The sequence below is a fragment of the Nycticebus coucang genome, chromosome 17 (assembly GCF_027406575.1).
Source record: "Nycticebus coucang isolate mNycCou1 chromosome 17, mNycCou1.pri, whole genome shotgun sequence".
Classification (NCBI taxonomy): domain Eukaryota; kingdom Metazoa; phylum Chordata; class Mammalia; order Primates; family Lorisidae; genus Nycticebus; species Nycticebus coucang.
The window spans coordinates 87,103,864-87,120,560 of record NC_069796.1 but is presented as its reverse complement, the minus strand read 5'-3'; the positions used below and the strand labels follow the sequence as shown (position 1 = coordinate 87,120,560).

The 16,697-nt window shown below is 49.0% G+C and overlaps 1 protein-coding gene across 2 annotated transcripts in view; it reads left to right on the top strand.

The window, feature by feature from the left end:
• Positions 1-621: 621 nt before the first annotated feature.
• The window catches only part of TBC1D14 (TBC1 domain family member 14), a 156,696-nt gene continuing 140,620 nt past the window's right edge, over positions 622-16,697 (top strand). The window contains exon 1 of one of the 2 annotated variants that reach the window (XM_053567481.1): positions 622-781. The gene's annotated coding sequence lies outside the window, so the exon portion shown is untranslated. The remainder of the gene's footprint in view (positions 782-16,697) is intronic. The other variant, XM_053567480.1, reaches the window with a different exon arrangement.

The window sequence follows — 16,697 nt, the reverse complement described above, 5'->3', positions numbered from 1 at the left end:
CAGACTTGTGTGGGAACTACAGCCCCAGGCGCTGCGTAAAAGTGCCCTAAAAGAGAGCGTTCAGAAAAGCCCATTTTACAGACTAACGGAGTAAGGCCAGGCCAGGGACGCCACAGAGCCGTTCTGAAGCCACCTACCCCGGGCCTCAGCTCATGTCTCACGCAGACCTCCCCACTCCGGCTGGGTTGGGACCCGGCTCATCCCTCCAACACACCTTGTCGGGCAGGAGCGCCCCATCGATGAGATCCGCCGCTCGGCTCCCCACGCCTGGTCCATGCCCGCTCGTGCCCCTTCTCCCTCCCGGCCGCTTCCCACTTCCAAGATGGCCGTGAGTGGAGCCGACCAGGTTAGGAGGCCCCTGTCGGATGTCCGCGGGGGCTCTGAGAGCATAAAGACCTCCTGAGGGGCCCCTCAAAGCTCTGGTTGGCTCTCGGTAGAGAAAAAGGACGAGAACACCGCCCTAGAGGCCCACCGCAGGCGGCCAGGAGGAGGGGCGGACTGATGAAAGTCTATCGCTAGGCGCGGCGGGGGGCGGTCGCCCGGGCGGAAGAGTGACGTGCCCGTAAGGGGCGTGGCAAGAGTGCGTGGGGCGTGGCAGGGGCGTGGCGTGGCGTGGCGAAGGCGCGCCGCTGTTCGCCGCGGGCGGCTAACGCGCACCTGCTGGTCTGACCCGCCGTCTGCCGCGCGCCTGGCGTCCTAGCCGCGCAAGTTGCGGGTCCCGCAGGGCCTGGGCTGCGGGCCCGCGGGTCAGGGGGATGGCGTCGGAGCCGCACTAACTCCGGTACTGAGGGCCTCCTGAGGGGGGCCGGGCTGGAGATGCGAGGGTGGGACGGGGCGCGCGGGGCCGCTGCCACCTGCTGCAGCGCTGGCCGGAGCGCGGAGGCGGCCCGAGGGGAGCGGGCCGCAGGGTGCGCGTCTTGCCTGGCGCCCCCAGCCGCGCTGCCGCGGTTTTCTCCGTGCGAGGACGGCGCTTGGGTGGCTTCCGGGGGGCCGTCTGGTGACCTCCGGGACGGGGGGCGGCACTCGGGGAGACGCGCGCTGGGACACGCTCCTTTTCGGAACTTGAGGAAAAGTTTTTCCCCTCAGACGGCAGGCTGCTGTGCGCCCGGCGCGCGCGGCGCCCCCGGCCGGAGAGGAACCCCCGCGGCCTCAGAGCCCCGGCCCCGGGGTCCTCGTGTCGTTTCCAGCCCTTCCAGCCTCGTCTTCCGCGGGCCCCCTCTTCCGGGCTCCGGCCCGGGTATACCCCTTCCGTCTCGGAGCCCTGTAACCCCGTCCTCCTCGGACCCCTCGTTCCGGGGCCACGGGCCCTTTTCCATTTTAGACTTTGGAGCGCTGTCCTCCTTGGACTCCCCGTACTACTTAGACCTCCTGTCCCAGGGCCAGGGACCTGGCTCCGCCTCGGAGCCCTCTGCATTGGGTGGGCCTGTGTCTATTCTGAGAGGTGCGGCCGTGAGGATGGCCAGTAGGAGGCTGTAGGACTCGCCCTGCGGACTCCAGATTGGTGAGGCCCGGGCACTAGGCATTTTATTTATTTATTTATTTATTTAGAGACAAGAGTCACACTTTATTGCCTTCGGTGGAGTGCCATGGTGTCACAGCTCACAGCAACCTCCAACTCCTGGCCTTAGGCGATTCTCTTGCCTCAGCCTCCCGAGTAGCTGGACTACAGGCGCCGCCAGAACGCCCGGCAATATTTTTGTTGCAATTTGGCTGGGGCCGGGTTCGAACCTGCTACCCTTGGCATATGGGGCCGGCACCTTACCCACTGAGCCACAGGCGCCGCCCGCAGTAGGCATTTTAGTTAAGGACCCTGACTAGGCTGGTGAAACCATTTCTGTCTTAAAGTTGCCTAGGACACCGTTTTCTCCAGTGTGGAGTTGGAAGCTTTGCTTTGGAAGATTCTATGTGCACCAAGTGCATTTTGCCACTATTGGAGGTGCTGAGACATCAACTTGATTATTTTATGTACAGAGGCTAGCTGAGAAACGTAGTTGTGGTGGTGTCTTGGGACCTGACTACTCATCCTGCTATCTGCTATCATGTTAGCATCTGCTGGTTGACTTGGCTGGCTTTTGTAGAGGATGGGCTTGCCTGCTGAATACTGGTAGTTGCTTTTCCAGGACTCAGCTAGTCCTGACAGCATTAATGGAACACTTCCTGTTGCCCAGTTTATCTGGCCAGTACTGACCCATATTTCAAGTTTGAGTATGGCTTCTGGGAGACCTCTTATCGCCTGTCCCACCTGAGTGCCCCCCCAACCCCCATGCCCACCTACCAGGTGTCTTACTGCTGGCTTAGGTTTTATTCTTTTTTTTTTGAGACAGAGTCTCACTCTGTCACCCTCAGCAAAGTGCTGTGGCGTCACAGCTCACAGCTACCTGAAACTCTTGGGCTTAAGCGATTTTTTTGCCTCAGCCTCTCAAGTAGCTGGAACTACAGGCATGTCTTGGTTGTGTCTGTTTGAATTCTTGAGATTATGGGCTTCACAATCCTGATGACATCCCTACCCTTAATGACAACCTGATTTAGCTGAGGGTCATTGGGTGTACACACATTTTGAGAAACAGTAAGGGAGATGAGAGTGACTGAGATAAAGTAACTGATATGGAGCCACTCAGATGGAGAGAGAGAAATGTGAATTCAAACTGAGGCAGGTCACTGGGCCAGGATGGGTGTGGCCAGACTTGATGTCCTCCACAGTCCCAGTATTCCTTGGTTGTCCCTGCTTAGCACTTTGCACTGAGCTGGGCTTGATTTGTGTTTGAACAACTGAGTTTTCACAATTGGTTTTCAGGCTCCCCCTATCCCCATCCAGCTTTGGTGCTGCCTCACCTATAATCTGCTGGTGTCCCTTTAGCTCCTGCAGTTCATTGGGCACCCTCTTTCTGCCCCACTCCCCTGTCCAGTGGGTAAATTCCTATCTTTCTTTTTTTTTCTTTTTTTTTTTTGTAGAGACAGAGTCTCACTTTATGGCCCTCGGTAGAGTGCCGTGGCCTCACACAGCTCACAGCAACCTCCAACTCCTGGGCTTAAGCGATTCTCTTGCCTCAGCCTCCCGAGTAGCTGGGACTACAGGCGCCCGCCACAACGCCCGGCTATTTTTTGGTTGCAGTTTGGCCAGGGCCGGGTTTGAACCTGCCACCCTCGGTATATGGGGCCGGCGCCTTACCGACTGAGCCACAGGCGCCGCCCAAATTCCTATGTGTCATGCCTCTACTTTCCCTCCTTTAACAAGGGTTGATTCCTTTGCTGGCACACTGTAGAAGGCCTTTGTAAAAGTTAAGACATGGCTAATCAGAGCAGTTTGCTTGAGTCTCTCCGCCATTGGTCAGAGCTTCTGACCTTTATGTCCTCAGCCTCAGCACAAGGGATGCTCGCCTAGCATGTTATGGGTGCTTGGGGAGTCTTTGAGACTTTGGAGATTTGTTGTCAATGTTGACTTGTTTTTTTCTTTTTTTTGAGATAGAGTTTCATTATGTTGCCCTCGGTAGAGTGCCGTGGCTTCATCACAGTTCACAGCAACCTCAAACTCTTCGGCTTAAGCCATTCTGTTGCCTTAGCCTCCCAAGTAGCGGGACTGCAGGTGCCCAGCTACTTTTTTTTATTTTTTATTTTATTGCAGTTGTTGTTTAGCAGGCCTGGGCTGGGTTAGAACCCACCTGCCTTGGTGTATGTGGCCGGCGCCCTAACCACCAAGCTACAGGTGCCGAGCCATAGATTTTTTTTTTCCTTTTTTTTTTTTTTTTTTTTTTTGAGGCAGAGTCTTGTGCTGTTACCCTGGCTGGAGTTTAAGTTTAGTGGCATTGTCATAGCTCGCCGCAGCCTCAAACTGCTGGCCTCAAGTGATCCTTCTGCCTCTGCCTCTGGAGTACCAGGATTACACGCATGGGCCACCATGCTTGGCTAATTTTTCTGTTTTTTTTTTTTTTTGTAGAAATAGGGGTTTCACACTTGTTCAGACTGGTCTCGAACTCCTAACCTCAAATGATCCTCCTGCTTTGTAAGCATGAGCCACCTTGCTCAGCCCCCAATATAGGCATTTAATATGCAGAGAATACAAGAGGATTTTAGGAAAATGAATATGTATTGCCTGTTAACATTTTTTTAAGAGCTAGATACAAAGAAAGTATCTTGGGCCAGAGTTGTTTAGAATTCTTCATTATCTAGCTGGAAGGCCCTTAGGGGGTGGATCAGCTTTGCTTCATTTATAGATAGGGAATTCGAAACCTATTCACGCAGCAGGTGTGAGGATAGATGTTAGCTACAGGAAAAAGCTGTATGGTTTCGTAGACACACATATTGGATGTGTCTGGGTTTACGTATGCAAATAGGCTGCAAAAATAGTGGGGCTGAGTTGGCTGGCCCTGTCTGGTGCCCAGAAAAGAATAACACCAGCTTAACTTGTGCCAAGCATGATTTTAAAGGGTTTATGTGGATTTTTTCCCTGAATTTTATCAATTGCCTAATGAGGGGGGGTCTGTTATTATCCTCATTTTACTACAAGAAAACTGAGACACAGAGAAGGTAAGAAACTAGTCCAGGGGCTGGGCGCAGCGGCACGCCTGTAATTCTAGCACTTGGGAGGCCGAGGCGGGTAGATTGCCTGATCTTAGGAGTTCCAGACCAGCCTGAGCCAGAGCAAGACCTCGTCTCTGAAAATAGTTGGGTATTGTGGCGGGTGCCTATAGTGTCAGCTACTTGGGAAGCTGAGGCAAGAGAATCAGTTGAGCCCAAGAGTTTGAGGTTGCTGTGAGCTGTGACACCACGGCACTCTACCCAGGGTGACAGTTTGAGGCTCTGTCTCAAAAGAAAAAAACAAACTGTTAAGTGTTCAGCTTATAGATTTTCACAGAGTTTAGGGTCTGTATTCTTAGGTACTTCAGCAGGCTGTGTATGAGCTTTGAATCCGATTTCTGTTGCTGTATGACCTTGGGTAATTTACTCTCTGAATCTCATAGTTTCTTCAGAGTCCTTGGCAGGCTTGTGGTGATTAAATCATGTGATGACAGCTAGCACATTGGCACGTGGTAAATGCTCAGCAAATTATTTCTCCTTTTTTTTTTTTTTTAGAGAGTGGGTTTTATTTTGTCCCCTAGTCTGATGTGCAGTGGTGCAATAACCAGAAGTTATTAAAACTCAAACCTCAAACTCTTGGGCTCAAGTGATCCTCCTGCCTCAGCCTTATGAGTAGCTGGGATTATAGGCAGGTACCATGCACACAGTTAATTTTTAAATTTTTCGTAACAGGGTTGCCCAGGTTGGTCTGAAACTCCTGGTCTCAGTCAATCTTCTTTCCTTGGCTTCCCAAAGTGCTGGGATTATAAGCGTGAATCACCATGCTTTGTTTAATTTCTCTTATTAATAATTAAGTTTATGAATTATATTGGCTTTAAGTGGTCTGAACATCTTCCTAACCTATGAGTTGCCTTTCTTTCTTTCTTTTTTTTCTTTTCTTTTATGAGTTGCCTTTCATTCACTTCACAGGTTATTAGTGAAAATTAGTTTGGGTGAATTACTAAGTGTATCTGAAACATTTTTCATTAAAAGTCCTTAATTTAATGGCTTGCCGCCAGTAGCCCAGTGGTTATGGCACCAGCCACATATGCTGAGGCTGGCGGGTTTGAACTTGGCCTGGGCCAGCTAAAACACCAATGACAACTGCAACAAAAAATAGCCAGGTGTTGTGGCGGGCGCCTGTAGTCCCAGCTATTTGGGAGGCCAAGGCAAGAAAATTGCTAAAGCCTTAGAGTTTGAGGTTGCTGTGAGCTGTGATTCTACAGCACTCTACCAAGAGTGACATAGTGAGACTCTGCGCCCCCCCTCCCCATTAAAGTCCTTAATTTAAGATGTTCCACCTATGCCTTTTTTTTTTTTTTTTTTGTAGAGACAGAGTCTCACTGTACCGCCCTCGGGTAGAGTGCCGTGGTGTCACACGGCTCACAGCAACCTCTAACTCTTGGGCTTACGCGATTCTCTTGCCTCAGCCTCCCGAGCAGCTGGGACTACAGGCGTGCACCACAACGCCCGGCTATTTTTCTGTTGCAGTTTGGCCGGGGCTTGGTCCGAACCCGCCACCCTCGGCATATGGGGCCGGCGCCCTACTCACTGAGCCACAGGCGCCGCCCACCTATGCCTTTTAAACATAATCACCAGTGGCCAGTGTAAGTTAAATGTCTTTTCCTTAAAATTGTGGAGGAGCCTTTGGAGACTCTCAACAGTAACCCCAGTTTCTGCCTGGTTTGCTCAAACATTTATGCACCAAAATTTTCTTTTTTTTTTTTTTTTTTTGAGACAGAGCCACAAGCCGTCGCCCTGGGTAGAGTGCTGTGGCATCACAGCTCACAGCAACCTTAAACTCCTGGGCTGAAGCAATTCTCCTGCCTCAGGCTCCCAAGCAGCTGGGACTACAGGTGCCTACTACAATGCCCGGCTATTTTTCGGTTGCAGCCGTCATTGTTGTCAACAATCCAACACCCTGGATTTGAACCTGCCAGCTCAGCTGTATGTGGCTGGCGCCTTAGCTGCTTGAGCCACAGGCGCCGAGCCCCGAAACTTTTTTAAACATCATTGTGTTAAGTTTTAGGCACCTGGAAGTTGCCATTAGCTTTCCAGAGGTGTATTAAGATTCTAGAAACAAGGGCGGTGCCTGTGGCTCAAGGAGTAGGGCGCCAGTCCCATATGCTGGAGGTGGCGGGTTCAAACCCAGCCACGGCCAAAAACCACAAAAAAAAAAAAGAAAGATTCTAGAAACACTTTTTAGGATTATTTTTATCCTAAAGAATAATCCATTGAAAAACCAAACTACTGGGCAGCATCCGTAGCTCAGTGGGTAGGGCTCTGGCCACATGCACTGAGGCTGGTGGGTTCGAACCCGGCCTGGGCCAGCTAAAACAGTGATGACAGCTGCAACAACAACAACAAAATAGCCGGGTGTTGTGGCGGGCGCCTGTAGTCCCAGCTACTTGGGAGGCTGAGGCAAGAGAATCGCTTAAACCCAAGAGTTTGAGGTTGCTGTGAGCTGTGACACTAAGGCACTCTACTGAGGGCAACATAGTGAGACTCTATCTCAAAAAAAAAAAAAAAAGAAAGAAAAAGCCAAAATATTTTTATAATTGACCTTTCCTTCTACATAATGCATTAAAATTAATCCATTATTTTAGGCAGCATGTATTACAGCAGTGGAAAGAATAAGCACTTTAGAGTCAGACTCAGGTTAGCCCAGCACAGCCTCTGTATTATACATACCCCTTTAGGCCTCCGTCTTCTTGTCCGTGAGATGGTAATGATATGCTAAGCTCTTTTCGTGGATAGGGAGGTCACATAGTGGCAGCACGCTGCCCTACATGTCAGGTGCACTCGGTGAGCACAGGCAGCTGCTCATGTTCTGTGTTTATTTTTTTTATTTTTTTTGGTTGCAGTTTGGTCGGGGCCGGGTTTGAACCCACCACCCCTGGTATATGGGGCCGGTGCCTTACCGACTGAGCCACAGGCGCCGCCCCTCTGTGTTTATTTTTAATGCCAAGATACCAAGATCTAGAAATGTCCTCGTCCTTTTCTGCTTAAGCCAGGTCTTGAATTAAAAAGGAGAAAGAGTGTGGGTGGTGCCTGTGGCTCAGTGAGTAGGGCGCAGGTCCCATATACTGAGGGTGGCGGATTCAAACCCTCCCCTGGCCAAACTGCAACAAAAAATAGCCAGGTATTGTGGCGAGTGCCTGTGGTCCCAGCTACTTGGGAGGCTGAGGCAAGAGAATTGCCTAAGCCCAAGAGCTGAAGGTTTTTTTTTTTTTTTTTTTTTTTTTGTAGAGACAGAGTCTCACTTTATGGCCCTCGGGTAGAGTGCCGTGGCCTCACACAGCTCACAGCAACCTCCAGCTCCTGGGCTTAGGCGATTCTCTTGCCTCAGCCTCCCGAGTAGCTGGGACTACAGGCGCCTGCCACAACGCCCGGCTATTTTTTGGTTGCAGTTTGGCCGGGGCCGGGTTTGAACCCGCCACCCTCGGTATATGGGGCCGGCGCCTTACCGACTGAGCCACAGGCGCCACCCGAGCTGAAGGTTTTTGTGAGCTGTGATGCCACGGCACTTTACCAAGGGCAACAGAGTGAGATTCTGTCTTTAAAAAAAAAAAAAAAAAAAAAGAGAGGCTCAGCGCCTGTGGCTCAAATTGGCTAAGGCGCCAGCCACATACATCTGAGCTGGTGGGTTTGAATCCAGCCTGGGCCCGACGACAATGATGGCTGCAACCAAAAAAAAAAAAAAAGAAAAAGTAGCTGGGCGTTGTGGTGGGTACCTGTAGTCCCAGCTACTTGGGAGGTGGAGGCAGGAGAATTGCTTAAGCCCAGGAGTTGGAGGTTGCTGTGAGCTGTGATGCTACAGCACTCTACCCAGGGCGATAGCTTGAGGCTCTGTCTCAAAAAAAAAAAAAAAAAAAAAAAGGAGAAATTGTGAACCTGAAGGACATTAAAGAAAAGAGAAAGAGGACAGTGGTTGGTGCTTGTGGAGCCTTCTATAAAGTTGGCAAATTCATATAAGAGATGCCACAAAGATCAGTGGACTTTCCTTGATGTTAGAGCCTTATTTCAGAGGCTTGACTGGGCTGTTTGTCTTGACCAGTCCTGTCCTTCAGGGCTGAGGTGAAGGCCTAGTAGAGCAACCACTCTTGTGAAGAGGATGTTAATGTCAGCAGAATTCTCCCTGGGAAACATGGAGGACCTCTGAGAAGTCTGATGGAGAAGGATGTGGGTGTTGGAGGAAGAAGACTTAGGTGGGTCCTACCTGTGAGACCTTGGACAGGTTGGTATATCCTGCTCAGCCCAGTTTTGGCATTCCTATCTGTAAAATGGTAGAATATAGTTGGCTGTTTCACAGGGAGGATTAGAAGGGGTGCCTAATGTCTGCGATAGGCCTTTGTAAGCACCAGAGCTTACTAAAGGACTTGGAATCACAGATGGGTTTGAGCCCAACACTGCCACATAGAAGCAGAGACCTTGGGCAAGCCACAAGCCTCAGTTCCCTCCTCTGGGCAATAATATCTAGGTTATAGGGTTGTTGAGGGGCTATAAACCAGAACGGTGTATTTAGAGTTTAGAACAGTGCCTGTTACTCATTAAATTGCAGTTGGATGAAGGTGTTTTGGTGTTGTCACTTTTTTTTTTTTTTTTTTTTTTTTGGGGTAGAGACAGAGTCTCACTTTATCGCCCTCTGTAGAGTGCAGTGGCATCACATAGCTCACAGCAACCTCCAGTTCCTGGGCTTAGGCAGTTCTCTTGCCTCAGCCTCCTGAGTAGCTGGGACTACAGGCACCTGCAACAATGCCCAGCTATTATTTTGTTGCAGTTCGGCTGGGGTTTGAAACTGCCACCCTTGGTATATGGGGCCAACGCCCTACTCACTGAGCCACAGGTGCTGCCCAGTTTTTTTTTTTTTTTTTTTGCAGGCCGGGGCTGGGTTTGAACCCGCCACCTCCAGAATATGGGACCAGCATCCTACTCCTTTGAGCCACAGGCGCTGCCCCAGGTTTGTTTTTTTTTTTTTTTTTTTTGAGACAGAGTCTCGCTTTGTCACCCTTGGTAGAATGCTGTGGCATCACAGCTCATAGCAACCTCAAACTTTGGGGCTTGCACGATTCTCTTGCCTCAGCCTCCCAAATAGCTGGGACTACAGGCACCTGCCACAATGCCCGGCTGTTTTTAGAAATGAAGTCTCACTGTGGCTCATACTGGTCTTGAACTTGTGAGCTCAGGCATTCCACCTGCCTTGGTCTCTCAGAGTGCTAGGATTATAGGTATGAGACACTATGCCCGGCCCTCATTCTGTCACATGTTACAGGCCTGATCCTGTCCTCTTGAAACTTTGGCTCTGTGACAAATATGTCCCCAGGCCATGCTGAGTAGAAATGAGCTGTACATGCCTGACCCTTAAGAATAAAAATCTAGAGGGTGGCACCTGTGGTTCAGTGGGTAGGGTGCTAGCCCTATATACCGAGGGTGGCGGTTTCCAGCCCAGCCCCGGCCAAACTGCAACAAAAAATAGCCGGGCATTGTGGTGTGTGCCTATAGTCACAGCTACTAGGGAGACTGAGGCAAGAGAATCACCTAAGGCCCGGAGTTAGAGGTTGCTGTGAGCTGTGACGCTATGGCACTACCGAGGGCGATAAAGTGGGACTCTTGTCTCTGCAAAAAAAAAGGACAAAGAATAACAATCTGGAGGGCGGCGCCTGTGGCTCAGTGAGTAGGGTGCCGGCCCCATATGCCGAGAGTGGCGGGTTCAAACCCAGCCCCGGCCAAACTGCAACAACCACAAAAAAATAGCCGGGCGTTGTGGCGGGTGCCTGTAGTCCCAGCTGCCTAGGAGGCTGAGGCAAGAGAATCACGTAAGCCCAAGAGTTAGAGGTTGCTGTGAGCTGTGTGATGCCACGGCACTCTACCCGAGGGCGGTACAGTGAGACTCCGTCTCTACAAAAAAAAAAAAAATCTAGAATGCAGTGGAAGAAGTGGGTTGATGGCAGGCATGGTAGCAAAGGTGAGTATACCAGCCTTTCAGGATCAGAGAGAGCAGCAGTGCCCACTTGCTAGTGGGCTTTGAGGAGGAAGCTGTCCTCTGAAACACTGGAGAGGAACCCAGACTGGGATCCACAGGAAGAGAGGGCCTCTGCACAGATGGCTGCATGACTTCTTGAAGCCGCTAATCAGTAGACACCCCCCCCCCCCCGCCCGTAGGAGCATAACTAACTCATTTGTTTGGCTTCATAAACTGTTTTATTTACGAAGACTTTGATTAAGACCTGCTCCTCTGTCTTATCCTAAGGAGGAGAAAATTGAACTGTTGCTTCTAGATGGAATTGTTTCCAAGGTCTCCTCCATAATTGCCAGCAGAGCAGCTGTCCACTTTCTGACTATATTGAACTTAAAATGTGGCCTCGGTAGAGTAACTGTTCTTTGACTCCCTCAGGGCAGTTATCCTCTTTGCTTGCTGTGGAACTCAGAGTTGTGACAGGTAAGTAAGATTCTGGCTCAGCGCCTGTAGCTCAGCTGCTAGGGCACCAACCACATATACTGGAGCTGGTGGGTTCGAATCCAGCCTGGGCCTGCCAAACAACAGTGACAATTAGAACAAAAAAATAGCCGGGCATTGTGGCAGGTGCCTGTAGTCCCAGCTACTTGGGAGGCTGAGGCGAGAGAATCGCTTAGCCCAAGTTGCTGTGAGCTGTGACTCCATGGCAATCTAGGAGGGCGACATAGTGAGGCTCTGTCAAAAAAAAAAAAAAAAAAGATTCTGATGGTCTTGTATGGAATAAAAGTGATCTTCCTCTTATCCATACTTTGCATTTTGCATGTTTTTCCTCATGTCCAGAAAGTGATGACTCATCGTCACCCTCCCATGGTAGCATATCAGGTTAGCTGCTGGCTGTGCTCTGGCCCAGCGTCTGAGGATGCATACTGCAGTCACCACTGCAAGGAGATGGTATCACTTGGACGTTTGGATTTGGACTTCAGAAAACAAATGGAGAGTTAGGAATTTTCACTTCCCTGACCCATCAAGTGTCGACAGTGTTCCTCTCCGTCTTGTCTGTTACTTCATGGAATATGTAGGAAGGCCACTGCTTAGTTGCAATGTCTTTTGTCTGCAGACACTGCCAGGAATGGGATGGTGGGGGTTTTCTTCCTTGTACCTTCATTCCTCACCACGTTTCATTGTAACCTAGCTCTCAGCAGATGTTTCTTGAATGGGATGTCTCTAAAACCTGCCTACTTAAGAACTTAAGTTGTCAGTAATAATTAATTTAGCAAGTAGATTTTTGAATCCCTAATCCATGCCAGGCATTTGACCAGGCAGTGGTATCCAAAAACTATTAGAACTGTGCCTGGCTGAAGCATAGAATCCACGAGCGCAGTTGTAAAATAGAGTTGTTTTAGGCGGGGCGGTGACCAAAAGGAGCCTTGGGGCTTCCTGGGAGAGGAGGTAGCCTTTTAAAGCACTAGTTGAGTGTCTCCTTGTGTCACACACTGCTGGAGTCCTGGAGTCCAGTCTTGCTAGCTGGGGAGAATACCTTGTGTGCTGAGAGAGATGAGGATAATAGCACAGGCCTGGGGAGGCAGTCAGAAATAGATAGGGAGGGCCTTATGTGCTGGCTCAGGGAATTCAGGTTTAGTGTGTGTTTAAAAAACGTGGGACAGGTCTTCTACAGCTGGCCTCTTGGCCAGCTTCCAGAGTCCAGAAGCCGACACCTTATTTGTGCAACTTCCCCCATACAGGGCTGTCAGAAGGCAAGTGACCTGGAGTGTGGCTTCTGGTTTCATGGAATTGGTAGCACCAGGTGGAAGGGCTGGAGGACAGATGGCCTTGGCCCTTGCAGAGTTTTTGGTTTAGAATGTGTTGCAAACAAAAGTACTTTTCCCTGCTTAGGTTTATTTTCATGAAGACTAACACTCTGTTCTTGAGCTTTAAAGAACTTAAATTGGGGCTCGGCGCTTGTGGCTCAGAGGCTAGGGCACCAGCCACATACACCAGAGCTGGCAGGTTTGAACCCAGCCTGGGTCTGCCAAAATGGCAATGACAACTGCAACCAAAAAATGGCCAGGCGTTGTGGTGGGCACCTGTAGTCCCAGCTGCTTGGAAGGGTGACGCTGTCTACCGAGTGTGACAAAGCATCACAAAGTGAGACGCTCTCAAAACAAAAAAAAAAAAAAAAAAAGGAAAAGAAGAACTTAAATTGGAGTTGGACTGAGTTGAGGCCTCAAAGGTTGCTGCTGCTTATTTTCTCTCTTGAAGTGGCTGTAGACTGCTTGCCCCCAGGGCAGAGGAGAACAAACGCTCTGCCATATCTTGCTTCCTTCTTCCTGGTGCTTTATCTTGGTGGCACTTCAGAGAAAGGGACCTTGGATTGCCATGAATCCAGGAGTGTCAGTTAAGTGGCGTCCCATTCTGTAGACATGAATGAATGCTTTTGTTTGCCCACTTACTTACGAGGAAAGATAGACTTTTATGTATGCCCTGCTTTCATTAGTGTCAATTTCTTGGGCTAACTCAGGTCTTTTACAACCGTTTAAATCGAGCTTTTGCAGGTACTGTAGTTCTTTATGTGCTTGGGAAGTAGAAGAGACACACATTCATTTGTCGGGTCCCTGCTGTGTGTTGGGTGTTTGGTTCGCCAGTGTTTCCACCAAATCTTTTTTCTTTCTTTTTTTTTTTTTTTTGAGACACAGCCTCAAGCTGTTGCTCTGGGTAGAGTGCAGTAGCATCACAGCTCACAGCAACCTCCAACTCCTGGCTGGAGCTATATGCTCTATATGGGCTATTTGCTCTATAAGAACTTACTCTTTTCAGTAGAAATATAAAGGGTTGCTCTTATCTATATCATAATCTCATAATCTAATCATCTGCATTTTATTAAAAATAACATGATTCCTAAATTAAACTTTCTACACCGTAAATGGGCAGGCAACGGTATTTGAAGGCAGATGCTTTTCAGCCAACAGAAAAGAGCTGGGGGCTTCCTTCCATTAGCTCTCAAAGGGCCAGTCTCAAAGTTGTTGCCTTAGTTATTTAATAATAGCAGCTGAACTCAAATTTAGCACTTGTCTTGGCCAGAAAGAAATATAGAGAAACCTTCTCTCCAGTATTTAGTTGATGGGGCCTAGAGAATTAAATAGGTATAAGCCAAGAGGTAGCTGGGCCTGAACTATTTTTTTTTTTTTTTTTTTATTCCCGGCAAACTTAGCTGTTCCCCCATTTCTAGGATTCTTGATTCTCTGTAGTTGACCCCACCTTCACTTCCATCTCTTATCATCAGCAAGTTGCCTCACAGCCCCATCCCTGTACATTTGGTCATGCTAGGTTATTTGTTATTGTTCCTTGATCATCTTCTACACCTTTCTTCCCCCTGCCCCTCCATCTATTCAATTTTTGCCTTTCCCAGGTCTACATAGGAGAGACAGGAAGGGCCAGGCTGAAGGGTATGGAGGCACATTGGAGGTATTCTCTCACCTCAGCCTCCCAAGTAGCAGGGACTACAGGTGCCCGCCACAATGCCCGGCTATTTTTTGGTTGTAGTTGTCACTGTTGGTTTTGGCAGGCCCGGGCTGGATTTGAACCTGCCAGCTCTGGTGTATGTGGCTGGCGCCTTAGCTGCTTGAGCTATAGGCGCCGAACCTAATCTTACTTCTTTTATCCTCAGACCAGCCTCTAAATTAAAATCTGGGACCTGACAACTGATTCAGGTCAGCCCCTTATTTGAGGGGCTGGTAAGCCCCTTATTTGAGGTTGCCCCAGCTGGTAAATGCCAGAACCAGCATTTCAGCTGGGCCTGTCAGAGGCTCTCATCTCTGTTTAATGTGAGGATTTCCTCTTATGTTTATGGCTTTTTTTCATGTGTTGGAGTGTTGATGGTGTTTTGATCATTCTAATTACCTTTGACATTGTCAAAGATTATCTCTCAGCTATGTGCTAAAAATGTTTCCTACTGTATTTTCCTTTCAGTTAAAAAATGTAGAATTGCTGGGTGTCGCGGCTCACACCTGTAATCTTAACATTCTGGAAGGCTGAGGCAGGTGGATTGCTTGAGCTCATGAGTTTGAGACCAGCCTGAGCAAGAGTGAGACCGTCTCTACTAAAAATAGAAAAATTAGGCTCGTGCCCATAGCACAGTAGTTACGGCACCAGCCACATACACTGAGGCTGGCCGGTTTGAACCCAGCCCGGGCCAGCTAAAACAACAATGACAACTGCAATTAAAAAAAAAAAAAAATTAGCCGGGCATTGTGGCGGGTGCCTGTAGTCCCAGCTACTTGGGAGGCTGAGGCAAGAGAATTGCTTAAGCCCAAGAGTTTGAGGTTGCTGTGAGCTGTGACGCCATAGCACTCTACTGAGGGTGACATAGTGAGACTGTTTCAAAAACAAAAAAAAAACGAAAAATTAGCTGGGCTTTGTGGCAGGCCCCTGTAAGTCCCAGCTACTCAGAGACTGAGGAAGAGGATTGCTCGAGCCAAAGAGTTGGAGGTGCTGTGAGCTATGACATCACAGCACTCTACCCAGGGCGACAGAGTGAGACTCTGACTAAAAAAAGAAAGTGGAACTTTTGAGGTTTTATTTATTTGTATCTACCTGTTTCTTCCTTTTGTGAATTCTGTTGTTTCATAAAATAGTGACTTAAGGGATTTTCCCAGAGATGGTCAGCAGTGGCCTTGCCTTGGAGTGCAGGGAAGTGTGAGCCATCCAATGTTTAAGACATGTTCATGCCTGGACAGGCGATGCCCAGATTCTTTCAGAGGATGAACTGAGGTTGTGCTCTGTAGGTTAGAGAAACATGCAGCACCTTTATTATTTCACTTTTGTATTAAACTCTGATTTTGTCTGCGTTTTTGTTCTGGTATAGTACAGTGTGGTGCTAACTCCTAAGAAAAATGAACAGTCAACTGGTATGACACTGTGATTAAATAATCCTTTCTTACTGGGTTGTATTTCAAGGATGTATAAGGCAGCTGAGACTACCTCTGAATCTGCATTTTGATTCCTTCCTTCATGTTTCTATTTTTGCTCTAGTGCTGTCCTATCTGACTGGCTCCTTCAGTTTCTGGGAGAGAAATTACTCCTTTTCCCTTTTGCTGCTTTTAATGAATTTGCTTTTACTCTGTTGACAAATAGGCAGGCCAGGCTTCCTAAAAGGGGAGTAGTTATCTTTATTTCTAGGCTTCAGAACCTTTAAGACTTGCTGTTTGATGATAATCAGCTACCAACAAAGTACCTGCTGGGGCCTGGTACCTATTGAATGCTTCCTTGTGGTACTTTATTTATTTTAGAGACAGAGTCTCACTTTAGTGCCTTTGGTAGAGTGCGATGGCATCGCAGCTCACAGCAACCTCCAGCTCTTGGGCTTAGGCAATTCTCTTGTCTCAGCCTCTCAGGTAGCTGGGACTACCGGTGCCCACCACAATGTCCGGCTATTTTTCTGTTGTAGTTTTGGCCGGGGCTGGTTTGAACCCACCACCCTCGGTATTTGGGGCCGGCGCCCTATCACTGAGCCACAGGCGCCTCCCCCTTGTGGCACTTTATTTAATTTTCTCAAGACAACATAGTGGAGCTGGGATTAGAATCCACAGATATGAGTCCAAGATCCCATTGTTCTATGCTGTGGATCAGATTTAAATGTACCACTTGATTTCTTTAGGTTTGACATTTTAAAGAAGAATGAAAAGGTAACATGCGCCAGGGTTGTCAGTGTGCTCGGGGTTTTGTGCTCTGGTTGGTGTGCCCTGTACCTTCTTCCCCATGCGTCTGGGGCCAGAGAACTTTACTTTTTTTTTTTTGAGATAGAGTCTCACTGTGTCACTCTGGGTAGAGTGCTGTGGTGTCACAGCTCACAGCAACCTCAAACTCTTGGGCTTAAGCAATTCTCTTGCCTCAGTCTCCCAGGTAGGTGGGACTATAGGCATCCACTACAATGCCCGGCTATTTTTTGGTTGAAGCCATCATTGTTTGGTGGACCCGGGCTGGATTCGAATCTACCAGCTCAGGTGTATGTGGCTGGCGCCTTAGCCGCTTGAGCCACAGGCGCTGAGCTGAGTATACACGTTTTTTGCAGAGGTATTCTATTTATCATTTAATCTTCCCCCAAAGAAAAGCCCTGCTTATGTCCCCCCTTTCTCTGCAGTACAGTCCTCGTGCTCCCGGTGCTGTCTTGGGGATCGAGGGTGACTGGCAG